Raw genomic sequence first — 23231 nt, forward strand, 5'->3', positions numbered from 1 at the left:
GTCCCATATACTGATGCAGTATAAAGCGTGTGTCCCATATACTGCTGCAGTATAAAGCGTGTCAGTGTCCCATATACTGATGCAGTATAAAGCGTGTCAGTGTCCCATACTGTATACTGATGCAGTATAAAGCGTCAGTGTCCCATATACTGATGCAGTATAAAGCGTGTGTCCCATATACTGATGCAGTATAAAGCGTGTCAGTGTCCCATAAACTGATGCAGTATAAAGCGTGTCAGTGTCCCATATACTGATGCAGTATAAAGCGTGTGTCCCATATACTGATGCAGTATAAAGCGTGTGTCCCATATACTGATGCAGTATAAAGCGTGTGTCCCATATACTGATGCAGTATAAAGCGTGTCCCATATACTGATGCAGTATAAAGCGTGTCAGTGTCCCATATACTGATGCAGTATAAAGCGTGTCAGTGTCCCATAAACTGATGCAGTATGAAGCGTGTCAGTTTCCCATATACTGATGCAGTATAAAGCGTGTCAGTGTCCCATATACTGATGCAGTATAAAGCGTCAGTGTCCCATATAATGATGCATTATAAAGCGTGTCAGTGTCCTATATACTGATGCAGTATAAAGCGTGTCAGTGTCCCATATACTGATGCAGTATAATGCGTGTCAGTGTCCCATATACTGATGCAGTATAAAGCGTCAGTGTCCCATATACTGATGCAGTATAAAGCGTGTCAGTGTCCCATATACTGATGCAGTATAAAGTGTGTCAGTGTCCCATATACTGATGCAGTATAAAGCGTGTCAGTGTCCCATATACTGATGCAGTATAAAGCGTGTCAGTGTCCCATATACTTATGCAGTATAAAGCGTGTCAGTGTCCCATTACGTGTAGTATAAAGCGTGTCAGTGTCCCATTACGTGTAGTATAAAGCGTGTCAGTGTCCCATTACGTGTAGTATAAAGCGTGTCAGTGTCCCATAAACTGATGCAGTATAAAGCGTGTCAGTGTCCCATATACTGATGCAGTATAAATTGTGTCAGTGTCCCATAAACTGATGCAGTATAAAGCGTGTCAGTGCCCCATATACTGATGCAGTATAAAGCATGTCAGTGTCCTATATACTGATGCAGTATAAAGCGTGTCAGTGTCCCATATACTGATGCAGTATAAAGCGTGTCAGTGTCCCATATACTGATGCAGTATAAAGTGTGTCAGTGTCCCATATACTGATGCAGTATAAAGCGTGTCAGTGTCCCATATACTGATGCAGTATAAAGCGTGTCAGTGTCCCATATACTGATGCAGTATAAAGCGTGTCAGTGTCCCATATACTGATGCAGTATAAATTGTGTCAGTGTCCCATATACTGATGCAGTATAAAGCGTGTCAGTGTCCCATTACGTGTAGTATAAAGCGTGTCAGTGTCCCATATACTGATGCAGTATAAAGCGTGTCAGTGTCCCATATACTGATGCAGTATAAAGCGTGTCAGTGTCCCATATACTGATGCAGTATAAAGCGTGTCAGTGTCCCATTACGTGTAGTATAAAGCGTGTCAGTGTCCCATTACGTGTAGTATAAAGCGTGTCAGTGTCCCATTACGTGTAGTATAGAACATGTAGGAGGGGCTTTTGCTTGTGAGTGGGAGGAGTCTGTGTTGTGGGAGGAGCCTGATCACATAAGAAGGTGTGTAGATATATTCAGAGCCAAAGAAGCTGTGTCCCTGTGGTGTGTGCACAGTGTGATAACCCTAACCCTACGGTGAGTGTGCACAGTGTGATAACCCTAACCCTGCGGTGAGTGTGAGTGTGCAGTGTGATAACCCTATCCCTGCGGTGAGTGTGCACAGTGTGATAACCCTATCCCTACGGTGAGTGTGAATGAGCAGTGTGATAACCCTAACCCTGCGGTGAGTGTGCACAGTGTGATAACCCTATCCCTGCGGTGAGTGTGAGTGTGCAGTGTGATAACCCTAACCCTGTGGTGAGTGTGCACAGTGTGATAACCCTATCCCTGCGGTGAGTGTGCATAGTGTGATAACCCTGCGGTGAGTGTGCATAGTGTGATAACCCTGCGGTGAGTGTGCACAGTGTGATAACCCTGCGGTGAGTGTGCACAGTGTGATAACCCTGCAGTGAGTGTGCACAGTGTGATAACCCTGCGGTGAGTGTGCACAGTGTGATAGCCCTGCGGTGAGTGTGCACAGTGTGATAGCCCTGCGGTGAGTGTGCACAGTGTGATAACCCTGCGGTGAGTGTGCACAGTGTGATAACCCTGCGGTGAGTGTGCACAGTGTGATAGCCCTGCGGTGAGTGTGCACAGTGTGATAGCCCTGCGGTGAGTGCGCACAGTGTGATAACCCTGCGGTGAGTGTGCACAGTGTGATAACCCTGCGGTGAGTGTGCACAGTGTGATAACCCTGCGGTGAGTGTGCACAGTGTGATAGCCCTGCGGTGAGTGTGCACAGTGTGATAACTCTGCGGTGAGTGTGCAGTGTGATAACCCTGCGGTGAGTGTGCACAGTGTGATAGCCCTGCGGTGAGTGTGCACAGTGTGATAACCCTGCGGTGAATGTGCACAGTGTGATAACCCTGCGGTGAGTGCGTGAGTGTGCACAGTGTGATAACTCTGCGGTGAGTGCGAGTGTGCACAGTGTGATAACCCTGCAGTGAGTGCGTGAGTGTGCACAATGTGATAACCCTGCGGTGAGTGTGCACAGTGTGATAACCCTGCAGTGAGTGCGTGAGTGTGCACAATGTGATAACCCTGCGGTGAGTGTGCACAGTGTGATAACCCTGCGGTGAGTGTGCACAGTGTGATAACCCTGCGGTGAGTGTGCACAGTGTGATAACCCTACGGTGAGTGCGTGAGTGTGCACAGTGTGATAACTCTGCGGTGAGTGCGAGTGTGCACAGTGTGATAACCCTGCAGTGAGTGCGTGAGTGTGCACAATGTGATAACCCTGCGGTGAGTGTGCACAGTGTTATAACCCTGCAGTGAGTGCGAGTGTGCACAGTGTGATAACCCTGCGGTGAGTGTGTGAGTGCGTGAGTGTGCACAGTGTGATAACCCTAACCCTGCGGTGAGTGCGTGAGTGTGATAACCCTAACCCTGCGGTGAGTGCGAGTGTGCACAGTGTGATAACCCTGCGGTGAGTGTGCACAGTGTGATAACCCTGCGGTGAGTGTGCACAGTGTGATAACCCTGCGGTGAGTGTGCACAGTGTGATAACCCTGTGGTGAGTGTGCACAGTGTGATAACCCTGCGGTGAGTGTGTGAGTGTGCACAGTGTGATAACCCTGCGGTGGGTGCGAGTGTGCACAGTGTGATAACCCAGCTGTGAGTGTGCACAGTGTGATAACCCTGCAGTGAGTGTGCACAGTGTGATAACCCTGCGGTGAGTGTGCACAGTGTGATAACCCTGCGGTGAGTGTGCACAGTGTGATAACCCTGTGGTGAGTGTGCACAGTGTGATAACCCTGCGGTGAGTGTGTGAGTGTGCACAGTGTGATAACCCTGCAGTGAGTGCATGAGTGTGCACAGTGTGATAACCCTGCGGGGAGTGTGCACAGTGTGATAACCCTGCGGTGAGTGTGCACAGTGTGATAACCCTGCGGTGAGTGTGCACAGTGTGATAACCCTGCGGTGAGTGCATGAGTGTGCACAGTGTGATAACCCTGCGGTGAGTGTGCACAGTGTGATAACCCTGCGGTGAGTGTGCACAGTGTGATAACTCCGCGGTGAGTGAGCACAGTGTGATAACCCTGCGGTGAGTGCGTGAGTGTGCAGAGTCTCTCTCTCTCTCTTTGTGTTTCAGGCGCTCTCTGTGTTTCAGGCTCTCTCTCTCTCTCTTTGTGTTTCAGGCACTCTCTCTGTGTTTCAGGTGCTCTCTCTCTCTCTGTTTCAGGCTCTCTCTCTCTTTGTGTTTCAGGTTCTCTCTCTGTGTCTCAGGCTCTCTCTTTGTGTTTCAGGCTCTCTCTCTGTGTTTCAGGCACTCTCTCTCTCTGTTTCAGGCTCTCTCTCTGTGTTTCAGGCTCTCTCTGTGTTTCAGGCACTCTCTCTCTCTGTGCTTCAGGCACTCTCTCTCTCTTTGTTTCAGGCTCTCTCTCTCTGTGTTTCAGGCTCTCTCGCTGTGTTTCAGGCTCTCTCTCTCTTTGTGTTTCAGGCTCTCTCTGTGTTTCAGGCACTCTCTTTCTGTTTCAGGCTCTCTCTCTCTCTTTGTGTTTCAGGAACTCTCTCTCTGTGTTTCAGGCACTCTCTCTCTGTGTTTCAGGTGCTCTCTCTCTCTCTGTTTCAGGCTCTCTCTCTCTTTGTGTTTCAGGTTCTCTCTCTGTGTTTCAGGCTCTCTCTCTTTGTGTTTCAGGCTCTCTCTGTGTTTCAGGCACTCTCTCTCTCTGTGCTTCGGGCACTCTCTCTCTCTCTCTCTCGCTGTGTTTCAGGCTCTCTCTCTCTCTCTGTCTGTGTTTCAGGCTCTCTCTCTGTTTCAGGCGCTCTCTCTCTCTCTCGCTCTGTGTTTCAGACACTCTCTCTCTGTGTTTCAGGCTCTCTCTCTGTTTCAGGCTCTCTCTCTGTTTCAGGCGCTCTCTCTCTCGCTCTGTGTTTCAGGCACTCTCTTTCTGTTTCAGGCTCTCTCTCTGTTTCAGGCTCTCTCTGTGTTTCAGGCTCTCTCTCTTTGTGTTTCAGGCTCTCTCTGTGTTTCAGGCACTCTCTCTCTCTGTGCTTCGGGCACTCTCTCTCTCTCTCTCTCGCTGTGTTTCAGGCTCTCTCTCTCTCTCTGTCTGTGTTTCAGGCTCTCTCTCTGTTTCAGGCGCTCTCTCTCTCTCTCGCTCTGTGTTTCAGACACTCTCTCTCTGTGTTTCAGGCTCTCTCTCTGTTTCAGGCTCTCTCTCTGTTTCAGGCGCTCTCTCTCTCGCTCTGTGTTTCAGGCACTCTCTTTCTGTTTCAGGCTCTCTCTCTGTTTCAGGCTCTCTCTGTGTTTCAGGCTCTCTCTCTGTTTCAGGCTCTCTCTCTGTTTCAGGCTCTCTCTCTGTTTCAGGCGCTCTCTCTCTCTCTCGCTCTGTGTTTCAGACACTCTCTCTCTGTGTTTCAGGCTCTCTCTCTGTTTCAGGCTCTCTCTCTGTTTCAGGCGCTCTCTCTCTCGCTCTGTGCTTCAGGCACTCTTTCAACTTAAGTTTTTTATTGAACTCATACATGGCTTACAATCATAGTTTACATTGGAGGAAAACACTCCTCCTTCAGGTGAAAAACATTCGGCATGTGTGGTTACTATAAACTTTGGACATACGGGGCAGACAAACAGACGAACCGACAGACTACATCTAGCTTCCAGCCGGGAGGGGAAGGGGGGGAGGGGGGGGCAAGGTCCTCCGACCGTGGTTCCGCTTCAAAATGTGCGTCCGCAGGCTCTCTGCAACTGAGAGAACCGAGTGCGCGGTTTGCGTCCGCTGAGCCTCACCAATTCTATCCGCGTATGTCCTGCGTGGTCCCGTAAGCCGTCGTGCTCTCCTGGAGCATCTTCATGAGAGAATGCATTTACGTCTATCAGGGCCAAATCGTGGCCCTATCTACCCCCTGTATGTCTGTCTGGGCCAACCATGGTGACCAGACTTTTAGAAAATTTGTGCCAGTGTCATTGACCAAACTCGTCAATTTCTCCATCTGGCAAACTGACCAAATTCTGTTCCTGATCTTTGCAATTATTGGGATTTCATTCTGTTTCCAGCGTGCTGCGATCTCCCCCCATACAGCTATTGCGAAATGCGCCGCTAGTTTATTTTCTCCCCTGGAGAGACCTTTTTGTGGCCTCTTAAAAAGGAACCGCCATGGGTCCAAAGGGATGGATGTACCTAGGATCCTATTTAGCCAATCGTAAATTGAATCCCAGACCGGCGTGATCTTGGGGCAAGACCACAGCATGTGCAACAAGTCTGTTCAGGCACTCTTTCTATTTCAGGCACACTCTCCCTCTCTCTCTCTATTTCAGGCACACTCTCTCTCTCTCTGTGTTTCAGGCACTCTCTCTCTCTGTGTTTCAGGCACTCTCTCTCTCTGTGTTTCAGGCACTCTCTTTCTCTCGCTCTGTTCTTCAGGCTCTCTCTCTCTCTCTCTCTCTATTTCAGGCACTCTCTCTCTCTCTGTGTTTCAGGCACTCTCTCTCTCTCTGTGTTTCAGGCACTCTCTCTCTCTCTCTCTGTGTGTTTCAGGCACTCTCTCTCTCTGTGTTTCAGGCACTCTCTCTCTATGTTTCAGTCTCTCTGTCTCTCTCTCTCTGTGTTTCAGTCTCTCTCTCTCTCTCTGTGTTTCAGGCACTCTCTCTCTCTGTGTTTCAGGCTCTCTCTCTCTCTCTCTGTGTATCAGGCACGCTCTCTCTCTGTGCTTCAGGCACTCTCTCTCTCTCTTTGTTTCAGGATCTCTCTCTCTCTGTATTTCAGTCTCTCTCTCTGTGTCAGGCACTCTCTCTCTCTCTCTCTGTTTCAGGCACTCTCTCTCTCTCTGTTTCAGGCACTCTCTCTGTGTTTCATTCTCTCTCTCTCTCTGTTTCAGGCACTCTCTCTCTGTTTCAGGCACTCTCTCTTTGTGTTTCACTCTCTCTCTCTCTCTGTTTCAGACACTCTCTCTCTCTCTGTGTTTAAGGCACTCTCTCTCTCTCTCTGTGTTTCAGGCACTCTCTCTCGTTCTGTGCTTCAGGCACTCTCTCTCTCTCTCTCTCTCTCTCTCTGTGTTTCAGGCACTCTCTCTTGTTCTGTGCTTCAGGCACTCTCTCTCTGTTACAGGCACTCTCTCTCTCCGTGTTTCACTCTCTCTCTCTCTCTCTCTCTCTCTCTGTTTCAGGTACTCTCTCTCTGTGTTTCACTCTCTCTTTGTTTCAGGTACTCTCTCTCTGTGTTTCACGCTCTCTCTCTCTGTTTCAGGCACTCTCTCTCTCTGTGTTTCTCTCTCTCTCTCTCTCTCTCTCTCTCTCTGTTTCAGGCACTCTCTCTCTGTGTTTCACTATCTCTCTGTTTCAGGCACTCTCTCTCTGTGTTTCACTCTCTCTCTCTCTCTCTCTCTCTCTCTCTCTCTCTCTCTCTCTCTCTCTCTGTTTCAGGCACTCTCTCTCTCTCTGTTTTAGGCTCTCTCTCTCTTTCTGTTTCAGGCACTTTCTCTCTGTGTTTCACTCTCTCTCTCTGTTTCAGGCACTCTCTCTCTGTGTTTCACTCTCTCTCTCTCTCTCTCTCTCTCTCTCTCTCTCTCTCTCTCTCTCTCTCTCTCTCTCTGTTTCAGGCACTCTCTCTCTGTGTTTCACTCTCTCTCTCTCTCTCTCTCTCTCTCTCTCTCTCTCTCTCTCTGTTTCAGGCACTCTCTCTCTGTGTTTCACTCTCTCTGTTTCAGGCTCTCTCTCTGTTTCAGGCACTCTCTCTTTGTGTTTCACTCTCTCTCTCTCGGTTTCCGGCACTTTCCTGGAACCAGGGTCACGAATGATGTATGAATGATTCCAGTAAGCTTAAATCATGTCTCACCTCTTCCAAAGCACAACAAGTCCTTTTCTCTTTCTTAATTTTATTGAAGGAAAATCACAGGGAGATAGGTACTTGCAGATGTAGTGTTGGTAGAGAGCGCTTCTCTGTCTGAAGTGCAGTGTATCAAGGATGAGACAGTGTAAAACAAAAAGGCCTTGCTGGGGTAAATAGCAGGCAGTTACTCACTCAGAGCCCAGGGTGAAAAGGAAGTGAGGAGCAAGGGTCACACTAGATGGGAAGTGAGCCTATACTAACTGTCAGCAAGGACAGGGGGGTAGGAATAGCCCACTCTCAGCTAGGAGAATATGAGCTGCAGGCAACCAACACAGGCTGTGTAAACAACATGTAGCAATAATGTTGCATTTTACATGCAGCGAGCTGCTGAGACAGGGAAATAACAGACAGCCAAACTAGGGAGAAATTAATCCCATAGGCTGTAAGAGGGACAGAGGAATATGCAATCTAGTTCCAGGACACTCCCCGTCTGGTATCTGGAGATACCACTATATTCTTGGTATATGTGGAACATATGTGCAATACAACAACATAACAATGCAAGGTTCATGTCCACATAACGGCGTGATACCAGCCGGTACCACCAGCTTAAAGTCCTTTGGCCATTTTCGATAAGGGGCCAGGTGGATGCACAGCTCTAGGTTAGCTTGATGCACCACAATGTCTCTCAGAGTCCACAGAACTGGTAGTCAGTTCTTCTTTGTTATAATCCGATTTAGGCATTAGAAGGATAATCTCTGTGGTGGGCCTTAAAAGGTTTTAATAATTCCATGTTGGGTTAACTTCCTGATTTTCTCCATGGTTGGCCGCGTATACGTAGAATCTTCTTTTCTTGTTGCATATGTAGCCCAGTACCACCTTGCTATCTGTGTAGAATCTGACAGCATCTGGTTTGCAGTCCATCTAGTTTTTGATAAGTTCTGCCAGTTCTGCCGCTAACATTGCGCCACATAGCTCGAGTCTGGGTATAATGTGGTCGGGTTGTGGCGACAGCTTAGCCTTGCCAAGGATGGACCTGATATGGTAACTTCCACCCACGTCCGTGGTTTTTAGGTAGGCCACCGCTGCCATGGCCTTCTTGGAGGCATCTGGAAACACGCAAAGCTCTTTGCTGTGTGTAGCGGTGAGAGATATAGGCGAGTAGGGGCGTGGGATCTGAAGTTGTTCAAGAGTTTTCAAGGAATACTTGCACATTTCCCACTCTTTCCGTTTTTCTGGAGGTAGTGGGGTGTCCCAGTCCTGCTTCTCGAAGGACATTTCTCTGAGAAGAGACTTGCCTTGTAGAGTGACAGGAGTTACAAATCCTAGCGGGTCGTAAGGACTGTTAACAGTGGACAGGACTCCACGTTGTGTGTAGGGTTTTTCCTCGATGGCCACCTGGAACGTAAATGTATCCGTTTTAAGATTCCAGCTTATCCCCAGGCTCCGCTGTATGGGAGGCGTCTCGGCCCCCAGGTCCAAATTCTTGAGGTCATTTGCGTGATCATCTGCGTGGAACGCCTTCATCACTATGGCACTATTGGATGCTATTTTGTGCAATCTTAGTTTGGCGTTTGCTAACATTTTTTGTGTCTCTTTGTTAACAGCCGTCAGGAGGTTGTTCTCTCCCTGGGCATGACGAAGAACGGTCTCTTTTGTCCTTGTAAATCCCTTTGTGAAATGTCTCTGCGACTGTCTCTTTTTTGACGTGTGAGAGGACAGTCTTTTTGACACTGTGGCTTCACCTGTAGGGCGCAATCTTTTGCGGCTATGCCAGCCGTGACAGCTAGCTGCTTTGTCGCTTGATACTCTGTGGAGAGGAACAACTGTACGTCTTAGCCGTGCCATTGCTCGCGGGAGGATCGTCCGCTTGTTTATTGTCTTTTGGACGATCCCTTTGTCGGTCACCTTTGGGAGGTTACTTTCTTCCTTCAGTGGAGTCGACTCATCATCCTTGGTTGTCTGAACCACTAAGCATCCTAGGCCATTGTCACATCCCCTTGATGTAAGGATGTTCTTGTCGATCTTAAGGGCATGGCCTTGTCTCTTCTCTTCACTTGGCCCTTCTGTCACTTGGAGATGGCCAAGACATGGTTCAGAGAGGGATGTGTGTCCACATTCTGTTATCACCGTTCTGCGGGCGTCAACATAGTCTTGTCCGTGCTCTTTGTCAGTGCACGCGTTGCCCACTATCACCCATCCTAGGTCAAGTCTTTGGGTGTATGGTGCATTGTGGGGTCCGTTATGCTGCTTACGGACTTTATGTATCCTCAAGATGTCCCTACCGAGCAGCAGCAAGATCTTGGCGCCTTGTTCTACCGGCGGGATGTAGTTAGCTATTCCATGTCTGGTGTGGGAATCTCGTCCCTGTTTGTGGCCATGTTGTTGCACTCGATGAGTGTGGGAAGAGCTATCTTCACTCTGTTATCCACTGAACGTATGACGTAACCACTTGCTCTTCTCCCTGTTGACTCAGTTGACCCTGCACAGGTTCTGAGGGTGTAGGGTGAGGCGTTGTCTTGTAAGTTGAATAGGTTGAAGAACTCTATCTTCGCCAATGATCTGTTGCTTTGGTCGTCGAAGATTGCATACATCCGAATAGCCTTCTCAGGTTGTCCCTGGGTGTGCACTGCGACAAGGCATATTTTGGAGCAGGACATTTTGTCACTTTCTTTTCTGCAAACCTCAGTGCGCTGAGACGTGACGGATGTTGGCTCTCCTTCTCCTTCCTCCCCGCCATGCTCCGCTACGGGGGATGGGTTGTTGAGTTGGTGGAGTGTCAGTGCCTCTGGGTGTAACGATGTCACGTGCTTGTCACTTTTGCACACTGTACATTTGATTTCTTCTTTACCGTCTCTGGCTAGGTGAGTCGTGGAACCGCAGCACCTGAAGCAAACTCTGAATTCTCCAAGTAACCTCTTGCGTTCCTCTAGGGACTTCATCCTGAACCCAAAGCACTTAAGTGGGTGTGGCTTCTTGTGTATGGGACATTCCCTGTTTGGGTCCCTTGGTTCCTCGTCTCTGGCGACCGACTGATCGGGAGTAGTTTGGGTCGTGGGAGGCACGTCCGTCCTGTGGACCGAGATGGGTGTTTGAGTGTTACCGTATCTCGCCACTGGTCTCTCATTCCCCAGGCTGCTTGCACTGTGTGTGGTTTGCGCACCTAAGATGAAACTGGGATCGTTCCTTGTCCTTGCCGCTTCGCGGATGAAGCTAAAGTAGAATTAGAATGGGGGGAAGGCGACTTGCTTCTCACTTTTGTATTTGGAGCCTTGTGAAATCCATCTTTCTTGGAGGTTGTAGGGTAGCTTCTCCAAGATGGGTCTCACTCCACGAGCTGAGTCCAAGACGTTGAGACCTGTTAAGGAATGGTCTTTCCTTGCAAACTCCAGTTCTTGCAGCAGGTCTCCGAGCTCTCGTAACTTCGAGTAGTCTCTAGTTGTGATCTTGGGAAATCTGTCGACTCTTTTGAAGAGCGAATCCTCGACTGCTTCGGGGCTACCGTAGCACTCTTCTAGCCTTTCCCACACTAGGTCAAGACCTACTTGGGGGTGGTTTGCGTTTGCCGTCCAAAGTCTCTTTGCGTGCTCCCTGGATTAGTTTCCCAGCCATTTGAATAGCATGTTGAGCTCTTCCCTTGCTGAGAAGCCCAAGCTGTTGATTGCGTCCTTGAACGTGAACTTCCACGTCCGGTAGTTCTTGGGACGGTCGTCAAAGGTGATGAGTCCTGTTTGCACCAGGTCACACCGGATCATGTACTTGGCTATGTCTGTCAGGCCTGAGGCATCGGCGTGCGGTCGCCTCTTCCTTGGCGTGGACACGTGATGGCTGCTGGTCAGTGAGGGGCTGTGTTCTCCCATGTGGGTATACCTGGATTGCGAGCCTGTTGTGGTACAGGTACATCCGTGTGCGTGCTGGCATGTGGATCACTGTTGCGGCTGTGGCTATCCAAGGCGGCATGTACCACTGAAGGAACAGCATCTTCTCCTCGTGGGGTTAGCAAGTCTTCGGTGTCTGTGGAATCACTCCCTCCGTTTTGAGATGGTGCGCTGCTGTTTACACTGAAGAGGCTCCTTACGTAGTCTTCAGTGCATCGGGCTGGATCCTCTGAGGCTATCGGTCTGTACGGTTGCTCGCCGCCGTCCTGTTGCGCTGCTGCTTCTAGGACTTCAGCTTGGGCTATGGCAGCGATGGCTTCCTTTTCTTGATTAAGTGCCTCTAGTTCCGCATCAAATTCGGCTTTCCTACGCGTAGTGGTTGCGGCAGCAGCGTTAGCGGCGGCTGTCTGCTCCTCCTCTTCTATGCGCACTCTTCCTGCTCTTATGGCTGCCTCTCTCCGACTATATTCGGCCCTGGCACGTGCGGCCTCTGCGGCGGCTCGCGCCTTGGTAGCGTTTGTACTTGCGCTGGACGCGTTAGATTGCGCTGATCTTGCTGACTTTGATGAGTGCCTGGATGTGCTTGAGCGCTGCGATGTGGTCTCCAGGAGGAGCTCTTTTCTCTTGCTTTGGGCGTCTGCAATGGCGGTTCGCACGCGGCTGTCACGTGTCAAGTCAATATTGTGCTGTAAGTCCCTTTCTTGCAGGCTTTCACTGGTGTTAGCCCTGGCCAGGTAAGTGACGTATGCCTCTGACAGCCCTTGGTAGCGTGCGTGATCTGTCTTTAATTGAGTTATTGCCTGTTCGAGCTGTTGTACAGAATTGCCAGCGCCGGCGACATTGCGTATCCCAAGTGTGGTAGTGTTCCAGGCCAACTCTAATTTAGCGCGGTGCGCTTCAATGTCAGTCTCGTATTTTTCACGGGGCTTTTGTGTCAGTGTGACTGTCCGTTTGGGCCTTGCGTCTGCCTGCGCCTGTTGCAGTTGCGCAGCGGTCTCTGTGTCTGAGTGATCACTTTCCTGCGTGATATCTGGTGAGGCTCTGAGTTCTGCCATGCTGTAGGTGTGTGTAGGCCTTTAGCCAGTGCATGTGGCATGCAGTCTTTTACCTGGGTCAGCGATGGGCAACTGTCTCAGATGATGCCGAGCGGTGTCCTGCAGCGATCAGCGTAGGGGTAGCTGTACTCACAGGTGTCCGGTGGCTCTGACCTGTGTCCTGGCGGGTGTCCGGTGGCGTGGCCCTTGGTGGCGCTGGCCGTGGGGACGTGCGCAGGGTAAGGTGAGATGATAATCCCTCACTATGGAGCTGTGCAGAGGGTGAACTCGGAAAGAGAAAGGCAATCACGTTTTGTGTAAGATGCACTGTCTGTCTGCAAAGCTGCTGCCTTGTGTGCAAGGTTGTTTGCTGGCTGTGTCCAGTGAGAATCTGCTTGCTTGTTTGTAAGGCTGCAGGTTGTGTGCAGTTTGCTGTATAAAGCTTGCTGCCCTGTCTGGCAGTGTAAAGCTGCTTGCTTGTCCTGGGGTGCAGAGACTATTCTGTATAGCATAAAGTCTTTGAGTAGTAGCTCCTGTGTGATTCCCTAACACACGGTCTGTGTTTTACTTTCCTGGAACCACGGTCACGAATAATGTATGAATGATTCCAGGTAGCTTAACTCATGTCTCACCTCTTCCAAAGCACAAACAAGTCCTTTTCTCTTTCTTTAATTTTATTGAGGGAAAATCACAGGGAAATAGGTGCTTGTAGATGTAATGTAGGTAGAGAGCGCTTCTCTGTCTGATGTGCAGTGTATCAAGGATGAGACAGTGTAAAACAAAAAGGCCTTGCTGGGGTAAATAGCAGGCAGTTACTCACTCAGAGTCCAGGGTGAAAAGGAAGTGAGGAGCAAGGGTCACACTAGATGGGAAGTGAGACTATACTAACTGTCAGCAAGGACAGGGGGGTAGGAATAGCCCACTCTAAGCTAGGAGACTAGGAGATGCAGGCAACCAACACAGGCAACCAACACAGGCTGTGTAAACAACATGTAGCAATAATGTTGCATTTTACATGCAGCGAGCTGCTGAGACAGGGAAATAACAGACAGCCAAACTAGGGAGAAATGAATCCCATAGGCTGTAAGGGAGACAGAGGAATATGGAATCTAGTTCCACGACAGGCACTCTCTCTCTCTCTCTCTCTCTGTTTCAGTCTCTCTCTCTCTCTCTCTGTGTTTCAGGCACTCTCTCTCTGTGTTTCACTCTCTCTCTCTCTGTTTAAGGCACTCTCTCTCTGTGTTTCACACTCTCTCTCTCTCTTTTTCAGGCACTCTCTCTCTGTGTGTGTCACACTCTCTCTCTGTTTCAGGCACTCTCTCTCTGTGTTTCACTCTCTTGCTCTGTTTCAGGCACTCTCTCTCTGTGTTTCACTCAAATCAAATCAAATCGGCTTTATTGGCATGACGAAAGAACATTTCAGTATTGCCAAAGCGTGAATAATAGGGGGTGGGGGATAATAATTACACGAATACTAGGGGATAGGGTATAATGATTGCAGGGTATATGGGGTAACAGTTTCGCACAGGGATGTGGGGGTTAGTGGACGTCTCTCAGCTTGTGGCAGGTGCTGATATAGTGTGCAGCCAGTTCTGCGCGGGTTTCATCTTCTCCCAGGAGGATCGCTATTTTTTGGTTCTCCTCTATATTATTAAAGTTCTGGATAAGAGCAGTGAGTTTCTCTAGGTGGGCACTCCTCACTTCGGAGTATTGTGTGCAACGCAACAGGAAGTGCGTTTCATCTTCTAACTCTCCTAGCTCACATCTTTGGCACAGTCTCATCTCCCGGGGCTTCCTGTTCTGTCTGTGTCTGCCTGTCTCTCTCACACCTCTCCTAGCTCACATCCCTGGCACAGTCTCATCTCCCGGGGCTTCCAGTTCTGTATGTGTCTGTCTGTCTCACACACCTCTCCTAGCTCACATCGCTGGCCCAGTCTCACCTCCCGGGGCTTCCAGTTCTGTCTGTGTCTGCCTGTGTTTCTCACACACCTCTCCTAGCTCACATCGCTGGCACAGTCTCACCTCCCGGGGCTTCCAGTTCTGTCTGTGTCTGCCTGTGTCTCTCACACACCTCTCCTAGCTCACATCGCTGGCACAGTCTCATCTCCCGGGGCTTCCTGTTCTGTCTGTGTCTGCCTGTGTCTCTCACACACCTCTCCTAGCTCACATCGCTGGCACAGTCTCATCTCCCGGGGCTTCCAGTTCTGTCTGTGTCTGCCTGTGTCTCACACACACCTCTCCTAGCTCACATCGCTGGCACAGTCTCACCTCCCGGGGCTTCCAGTTCTGTCTGTGCCTGGCTGTTTCTATTTCTAGGCTGTGGGCACTTATTCTGTACTGGCTCAGGGTCTGTCTCTGTTTTGGGTCTTTTACCTTCAATAGGTAGGGTGCCAGAGAGTATTCTCTCTGTAGGCTGTGGTAGGTTTCCAGCTTCTTTGAGCGCTGGATATCATTTTCCCATCTTGTCACATACTGCTTCTTCATTTCGTTGGAGATTGAGTTGATTTCTTTTTTCGGCAGGTTGTTGATCTGTGTGGGGTTTTGTCCTTGGAGTGAGAGGACAAGTTGTTTGATGGCACAGGGTTTAGTGAGGAGGTCCTGGCTTCGCATTGCTCTGTAGCAGTAAGACTGTGGGTGGCTGGTGTTTAGGTGGGCCCAGAATGTCAGTGCTCTCATCTGTACCGTGAGCAGTAGAGGAAAGCGGCCCAGCTCAGCCCGGCATGCATTGTTTGATGTACTCCTGTGTACTTGGAGAAGGTGTTTGCAGAATTCCAGATGCAGTATTTCTGTTGGGCTGGTATCCCATTTTGTAGAGTCTGGGTATGTTACCCACACCTCGCTGCCATAGAGAAGGATGGGTGTGTGGAGTCTGGGTTTGTTACAGGACCCCACACCTCGCTGCCATACAGAAGGATGGGTGTGTGGGGTCTGGGTATGTTACAGGGCCCCACACCTCGCTGCCATACAGAAGGATGGGTGTGTTGGGTCTGGGTATGTTACAGGGCCCCACACCTCGCTGCCATACGGAAGGATGGGTGTGTGGGGTCTGGGTATGTTACAGGGCCCCACACCTCGCTGCCATACAGAAGGATGGGTGTGTGGGGTCTGGGTATGTTACAGGGCCCCACACCTCGCTGCCATACAGAAGGATGGGTGTGTGGGGTCTGGGTATGTTACAGGGCCCCACACCTCGCTGCCATACAGAAGGATGGGTGTGTGGGGTCTGGGTATGTTACAGGGCCCCACACCTCGCTGCCATACAGAAGGATGGGTGTGTGGGGTCTGGGTATGTTACAGGGCCCCACACCTCGCTGCCATACAGAAGGATGGGTGTGTGGAGTCTGGGTATGTTACAGGGCCCCACACCTCGCTGCCATACAGAAGGATGGGTGTGTGGGGTCTGGGTATGTTACAGGGCCCCACACCTCGCTGCCATACAGAAGGATGGGTGTGTGGGGTCTGGGTATGTTACAGGGCCCCACACCTCGCTGCCATACAGAAGGATGGGTGTGTGGGGTCTGGGTATGTTACAGGGCCCACCACCTCGCTGCCGTACAGAAGGATGGGTGTGATGATGCTGTTGAATATTTTCTCCCAGATTCTTATTGGTGGTTTGAGGTGGTACATCTGTTTCCTTATTGCGTAGAATGCTCTGCGGGCTTCTCCTTCAGTGTATTTATGGCCAGGTTGAATTTCCCTGATGAGCTGATTGTTAGACCGAGGTATGTGTCGCTCGTTGTCTGTTCCAGTGCATTGTCGTCCAGTGTGAATTGAGATATGGTTGGATGTTTTTTTTAATTTTTTTTGGAATACCATTATTCTGGTTTTTTCTAGGTTCACAGAGAGTGCCCAGGTCTGGCGGAATTTTTCTAGTATTGCCAGTTTCTGTTGGAGTTTGGGTGAAACAATGGTGCTCAGAAAGTGCTATGTGTATGTATAAAGGAAGGGAGCACACTGGGTATTAACGCTTTCAATTGTATATATACTCAGTCCATCAATATGGGGGGGCACTAAGGTTACCCTGAAGGTTGGGGTAGGTTGTCCAGAGACATCCTCCTCCACCTCATTGGGCTAGCCCTAGGTAGGTACTCACAGTATAAGGCTAAGGCCAGACCTGCTCTCGTTTGGATCGCTGTGCGCTGCACACTCTTCACAGTTTCTGTTGGAGGCCTTGTTCTGTTGGAGGCAGCAGGAGCAGGTCGTCTGCGTATAGTAGAGACTTAATCTCAGTTCCAGCCAAGTTGAGCCCAGGTGCTGAGGAGGATTCTAGGGCTGCTGCGAGCTCATTGATGTAGATGTTAAAAAGTGTGGGACTCAGGCTGCAGCGACACACACACACACACCGTGACACACACACACACAGTGACACACACACACAGTGACACACACACACAGTGACACACACACACAGTGACACACACACACACACAGTGACACACACACACAGTGACACACACACACAGTGACACACACACACAGTGACACACACACACACAGTGACACACACACACAGTGACACACACACAGTGACACACACCTTCTGTGGGACTCAGGCTACAGCCCTGTCTAACTCCACGGCCTTGGTGGAAGAAGTCTGTCCTTTTGTTATTTACTTTCATGCAGCATTTGTTTTCGGAGTACATACTTTTGATAGTGTCGTATGTTCTCCCCCCTATTCCGCTCTCTAGTATTTTCAGCAATAGGCCTGGATGCCAGATGGAGTCGAAGGATTTTTTGAAGTCCACAAAGCAAGCAAAGATTTTGCCCTTGTTGGTGTTGTGGACGTGTTTATTGATCAGGCTGTGTAGGGTATAGATGTGATCCGTGGTGCGGTGGTTTGGCAGGACGCCTGTCTGGCTCTTACTCAGTACACTCTGCTCTGTCAGGAAGGTGAGGATTCTACTGTTCAATATGCTATTGAACAGTTTCCCCAGGGCGCTGCTGACACAGATTCCTCTGTAATTGGATGGGTCCATCCTGTCTCCTTTCTTGTGGATAGGGGTTATCAGTCCTTCGTTCCACAGTTCAGGGAAGTAGCCAGTAGTGAGGACCAGGTTGAACATTTTCAGTGTTGCTTCTTGTATAGATGGATTGCTATACTTCAGCATCTCTTGTAGAATGCCATCTGGTCCGCTGGATTTCTTGGTTTTTATTAGTTGTATTTTTTCTTTTATTTCCTGGATTGTGATTGGTATGTCCAGGGGTTTTTGGTTGTCTTTTATAGTGTTCTCCAGTGATGTTTGTTTGGTGAGGATTTGTTTTTGTTCTTGCGTCAGGTTTTCTTCTGGGATTTCTTGGTAAAGGTCCTCGGAGTAGTTTTTCCAGATGTTGCCATTCTGAATGGCCAGGTGTCTGTTATTCTGCTTTGTATCCAGATGTTTCCAGGTTTGCCAGAAAGTATTTTCATCTAATGCTTCTTCAATTCTTTCTAGTTTTTTTGGCAATGTGTTTCACTCTCTTTCTCTGTTTCAGGCACTCTCTCTCTGTGTTTCACACTCTCTCTCTGTTTCAGGCACTCTCTCTCTGTGTTTCACTCTCTCTCTCTCTGTTTCAGGCACTCTCTCTCTGTGTTTCACTCTCTCTCTCTCTGTTTCAGGCACTCTCTCTCTGTGTTTCACTCTCTCTCTCTCTCTCTCTGTTTCAGGCACTCTCTCTGTGTGTTTCACACTCTCTCTCTCTGTTTCAGGCACTCTCTCTCTGTGTTTCACACTCTCTCTCTGTTTCAGGCACTCTCTCTCTGTGTTTCACTCTCTCTCTCTGTCTGTTTCAGGCACTCTCTCTCTGTGATTCACACTCTCTCTCTCTGTTTCAGGCACTCTCTCTCTCTCTGTTTCACACCCTCTCTCTGTTTCAAGCACTTCTGTCTCTGTGTTTCTCTCTCTCTCTCTCTCTCTCTCTCTCTCTCTCTCTCTCTCCTCTCTCGTCTCTCTCTGTTTCAGACACTCTCTCTCTGTGTTTCACACACTCTCTCAGTTTCAGGCACTCTCTCTCTGTTTCAGGCACTCTCTCTCTGTGTTTCACTCTCTCTCTGTTTCAGGCACTCTCTGTGTTTCACTCTCTCTATCTGTGTTTCACTCTCTCTCTCTCTGTTTCAGACTCTCTCTCTCTGTGTTTCACTCTCTCCCTCTCTCTCTGTTTCAGACACTTTCTCTCTGTGTTTCACTCTCTCTCTCTCTGTTTCAGGCACTCTCTCTCTGTGTTTCACACTCTCTCTCTCTCTCTCTCTCTCTCTCTCTCTCTCTGTGTGTTTCAGACACTCTCTCTCTGTGTTTCACTCTCTCCCTCTCTCTCTGTTTCAGGCACTCTCTCTCTGTGTTTCACTCTCTCACCCTCTTTCTGTTTCAGGCACTCTCTCTCTGTGCTTCACTCTCTCTCTCTCTGTTCCGACACTCTCTTTCTGTGCTTCACTCTCTCTCTGTTTCAGGCACTCTCTCTCTGTGTTTCTATCTCTCTCTCTCTCTCTCTCTCTCTCTCTCTCTCTCCTCTCTCTCTCTCTCTCTCTCTCTCTCTCTCTCTGTTTCAGACACTCTCTGTGTTTCACACACTCTCTCAGTTTCAGGCACTCTCTCTCTCTCTCTCTCTCTGTTTCAGGCACTCTCTCTCTCTCTCTCTCTCTGTTTCAGGCACTCTCTCTCTGTGTTTCACCCTCTCTCTCTCTGTTTCAGGCACTCTCTCTCTGTTGTTTCACTCTCTCTCTCTGTCTCTCTCTGTTCAGACACTCTCTCTCTGTGTTTCACTCTCTCCCTCTCTCTCTGTTTCAGGCACTCTCTCTCTGTGTTTCACTCTCTCCCTCTCTTTCTGTTTCAGGCATTCTCTCTCTCTCTGTTTCAGGCACTCTCCTCTCTGTTTCAGGTACTCTCTCTCTGTGTTTCACTCTCTATTTCGGTTTCAGGCACTCTCTCTCTGTGTTTCACTCTCTCTCTCTCTCTCTCTCTCTCTCTCTCTCTCTCTCTCCTCTCTCTCTCATCTCTCTCTCTCTCTCTGTTTCAGACATTCTCTCTCTGTGTTTCACTCTCTCTCTCTCTCTGTTCAGACAATCTCTCTCTGTGTTTCACTCTCTCTCTCTCTCTCTCTCTGTTTCAGACATTCTCTCTCTGTTTCACTCTCTCTCTCTCTCTCTCTCTCTCTCTCTCTCTCTCTCTCGCTCTCTCTCTCTCTCTCTCTCTCTCTCTCAGGCACTCTCTCTCTGTGTTCACTCTCTCTCTCTCTCTCTCTCTCTCTCTCTCTCTCCCTCTCTCTCTCTCTCTCTCTCTCTCTCTCTCTCAGGCACTCTCTCTCTGTGTTTCTCTCTCTCTCTCTCTCTCTCTCTCTCTCTCTCTCTCTCTCTCTCTCTCTCTCTCTCTCTGTTTCAGGCATTCTCTCTCTGTGTTTCACTCTCTCTCTCTCTCTCTCTCTCTCTCTCTGTTTCAGACACTCTCTCTGTGTGTTTCACTCTCTCCCTCTCTCTCTGTTTCAGACACTTTCTCTCTGTGTTTCACTCTCTCCCTCTCTCTCTGTTTCAGGCACTCTCTCTCTGTGTTTCACTCTCTCCCTCTCTTGTGTTTCAGGCACTCTCTCTCTGTGTGTTTCACTCACTCTCTCTCTCTGTTTCAGGCACTCTCTCTCTGTGTTTCACTCTCTCTCTCGGTTTCAGGCACTCTCTCTCTGTGTTTCACTCTCTCTCTCTCTCTCTCTCTCTCTCTCTCTCGCTCTCTCTCTCTCTCTCTCTCTCTCTCTCTCTGTGTTCAGACATTCTCTCTCTGTGTTTCCACTCTCTCTCTCTCTCTCTCTGTTTCAGGCACTCTCTCTCTCTGTGTTTCACTCTCTCTCTCTGTTTCAGGCACTCTCAATCAAATCAAATCAAATCAAATCAGCTTTATTGGCATGACGAAAGAACATTTCAGTATTGCCAAAGCGTGAATAATAGGGGTGGGGGACAATAATTACACGAATACTAGGGATAGGGTATAATGATTGCAGGGTATATGGGTAACAGTTTCACACAGGGTGTGGGGGTTAATGTACGTCTCTCAGCTTGTGGCAGGTGCTGTATAGTGTGCAGCTAGTTCTGCTGTGGTTTCATCTTCTCCCAGGAGGATCGCTATTTTTTGGTTCTCTTCTGTATTATTAAAGTTCTGGATAACAGCTGTGAGTTTCTCTAGGTGGGCACTCCTCACTTCAGAGTATTGTATGCAACGCAACAAGAAGTGAGTTTCATCTTCTACCTCACCTAGCTCGCATCTTTGGCACAGTCTCATCTCCCGGGGCTTCCAGTTCTGTCTGTGCCTGCCTGTTTCTATTTCTAGGCTGTGGGCACTTATTCTGTACTGGCTCAGGGTCTGTCTCTGTTTTGGGTCTTTTACCTTCAGTAGGTAGGGTGCCAGAGTGTATTCTCTCTGTAGGCTGTGGTAGGTCTCAGCTTCTTTGAGCGTTGGATTCATTTTCCCCATCTTGTCACATACTGCTTCTTCATTTCGTTGGCGATTGAGTTGATTTCTTTTTTGGCAGGTTGTTAATCTGTGGGGGTTTTGTCCTTGGAGTGAGAGGACAAGTTGTTTGATGGCACAGGGTTTAGTGGGAGGTCCTGATTTTGCATTGCTCTGTAGCAGTAAGACTGTGGATGGCTGGTGTTTAGGTGAGCCCAGAATGTCAGTGCTCTCTTCTGTACCGTGAGCAGTAGAGAAAGCGGCCCAGCTCAGCCCGGCACGCATTGTTTGATGTACTCCTGTGTACTTGGAGAAGTATTTTGCAGAATTCCAGATGCAGTATTTCTGTTGGGCTGGTATCCCATTTTGTGGAGTCTGGGTATGTTACAGGGCCCCCACACTCGCTGCCGTACAGAAGGATGGGTGTGATGATGCTGTTGAATATTTTCTCCCAGATTCTTATGGTGCTTTGAGGTGGTACATCTGTTTCCTTATTGCATAAAATGCTCTGCGGGCCTTCTCCTTCAGTGTATTTATGGCCAGGTTGAATTTCCCCGATGAGCTGATTGTCAGACCAAGGTATGTTAGCTCGCTGTCTGTTCCAGTGCATTGTCGTCCAGTGTGAATTGAGATATGGTTGGATGTTTTTTTGATTTTTTTTGGAATACCATTATTCTGGTTTTTTCTAGGTTCACAGAGAGTGCCCAGGTCTGGCTGAATTTTTCTAGTATTGCCAGTTTCTGTTGAGGCCTTGTTCTGTTGGAGACAGCAGGAGCAGGTCGTCTGCGTATAGTAGAGACTTAATCTCAGTTCCAGCCAAGAGAGTCCAGGTGCTGAGGAGGATTCTAGGCTGCTGCGAGCTCATTGATGTAGATGTTAAACAGTGGGGACTCAGGCTGCAGCCCTGTCTAACTCCACGGCCTTGATGGAAGAAGTCTGTCCTTTGTTATTTACTTTCACGCAGCATTTGTTTTCGGAGTACATACTTTTGATCGTGTTCGTATGTTCTCCCCCTATTCCGCTCTCTAGTATTTTCAGCAATAGGCCTGGATGCTAGATGGAGTCGAAGGCTTTTTTGAAGTCCACAAAGCAAGCAAAGATTTTGCCCTTGTTGGTGTTGTGGACGTGTTTATTGATCAGGCTGTGTAGGGTATAGATGTGATCCGTGGTGCGGTGGTTTGGCAGGAAGCCTGTCTGGCTCTTACTCAGTACACTCTGCTCTGTCAGGAAGGTGAGGATTCTGCTGTTCAAGATGCTGTTGAACAGTTTCCCAGGGTGCTGCTGCTGACACAGATTCCTCTGTAATTGGATGGGTCCATCCTGTCTCCTTTCTGTGGATAGGGGTTATCAGTCCTTCGTTCCACAGTTCAGAAGTAGCCAGTAGTGAGGACCAGGTTGAACACTTTCAGTGTTGCTTCTTGTATAGATGGATTGCTATACTTCAGCATCTCTTGTAGAATGCCATCTGGTTTTTATTAGTTGTATTTTTCTTTTATTTCCTGGATTGTGATTGGTATGTCGCAGGGGGTTTGGTTATCTTTATAGTGTTCTCCAGTGATGTTTGTTTGGTGAGGATTTGTTTTTGTTCTTGCGTCAGGTTTTCTTCTGGGATTTCTTGGTAAAGGTCCTCGAAGTAGTTTTCCAGATGTTGCCATTCTGAATGGCCAGGTGTCTGTTATTCTGCTTTGTATCCAGATGTTTCCAGGTTTGCCAGAAAGTATTTTCATCTAATGCTTCTTCAATTCTTTCTAGTTTTTTGGCAATGTGGTTTTGTTTTTTCTTCCTTAGGGTGTGCCTGTAGTGCTTTAGGTGTTGGTGGTACCTCATTCGTAGTTCTGTATTGTTTGGGTCTCTGTGTTTTTGGTTTGATATTGTTCGCAAGCTTTTTCTAAGGGTGTTGCATTCCTTATCAAACCATTTTTCTTTGATTTTGTCATTTGTTGTTGGTCTGTTAGGGCTAGTTTTTTTCAGGTTTGATGTCTTTGCTATTAGATGGAATATGTGGTGAGATTTCTTAATGCTAGGTTTACACCGTGTTTGTTCTGCTCGTAGTTTGTGTCCTGGAAGCTTTGGAGTAGGTTTCCAACTTCTGAGCTGTAGATTGCTTCTGTGTATGTCGCGAGGCTCTGTTTTGTCCATTTGTAGGTGGCTTTCAGGCTATGAAGGTTGAAGAGGGGTCTTTGTGTTGTGCTTGGTTGGTCTGGTCTCTTAATAAAGAGCAGGGGTTTGATTGTGGTCTGATAGGGGTGATGCTGGTGTAACTATGAAAGCACTGATGGCTTGTGGGTCTATGTCGGTTATTGCGTAGTCCACTACGCTGCTGCCCAGCACAGAGCTATATGTGTATCTACCCAAAGAGTCTCCTCTTGTCCGTCCATTGATAATGTACAGTCCAGACCGCGACACAGGTTTAGGAGCTCTTTACCATTTTTGTTTGTTGCACTGTCG

General features: G+C 48.8%; 1 protein-coding gene across 4 annotated transcripts in view; it reads left to right on the forward strand.

Moving 5' to 3' along the window:
• The first annotated feature begins 1643 nt into the window (after positions 1 to 1643).
• APOC1 (apolipoprotein C1) overlaps positions 1644 to 23231 on the forward strand; it is a 73304-nt gene continuing 51716 nt past the window's right edge. Inside the window, exon 1 of one of the 4 annotated variants that reach the window (XM_075580614.1) lies at positions 1644 to 1734. The gene's annotated coding sequence lies outside the window, so the exon portion shown is untranslated. The other 3 variants (XM_075580616.1, XM_075580615.1, XM_075580617.1) reach the window with 3 other exon arrangements.

The sequence above is a fragment of the Ascaphus truei genome (assembly GCF_040206685.1).
Source record: "Ascaphus truei isolate aAscTru1 chromosome 6 unlocalized genomic scaffold, aAscTru1.hap1 SUPER_6_unloc_2, whole genome shotgun sequence".
Taxonomy (NCBI): Eukaryota; Metazoa; Chordata; class Amphibia; order Anura; family Ascaphidae; genus Ascaphus; species Ascaphus truei.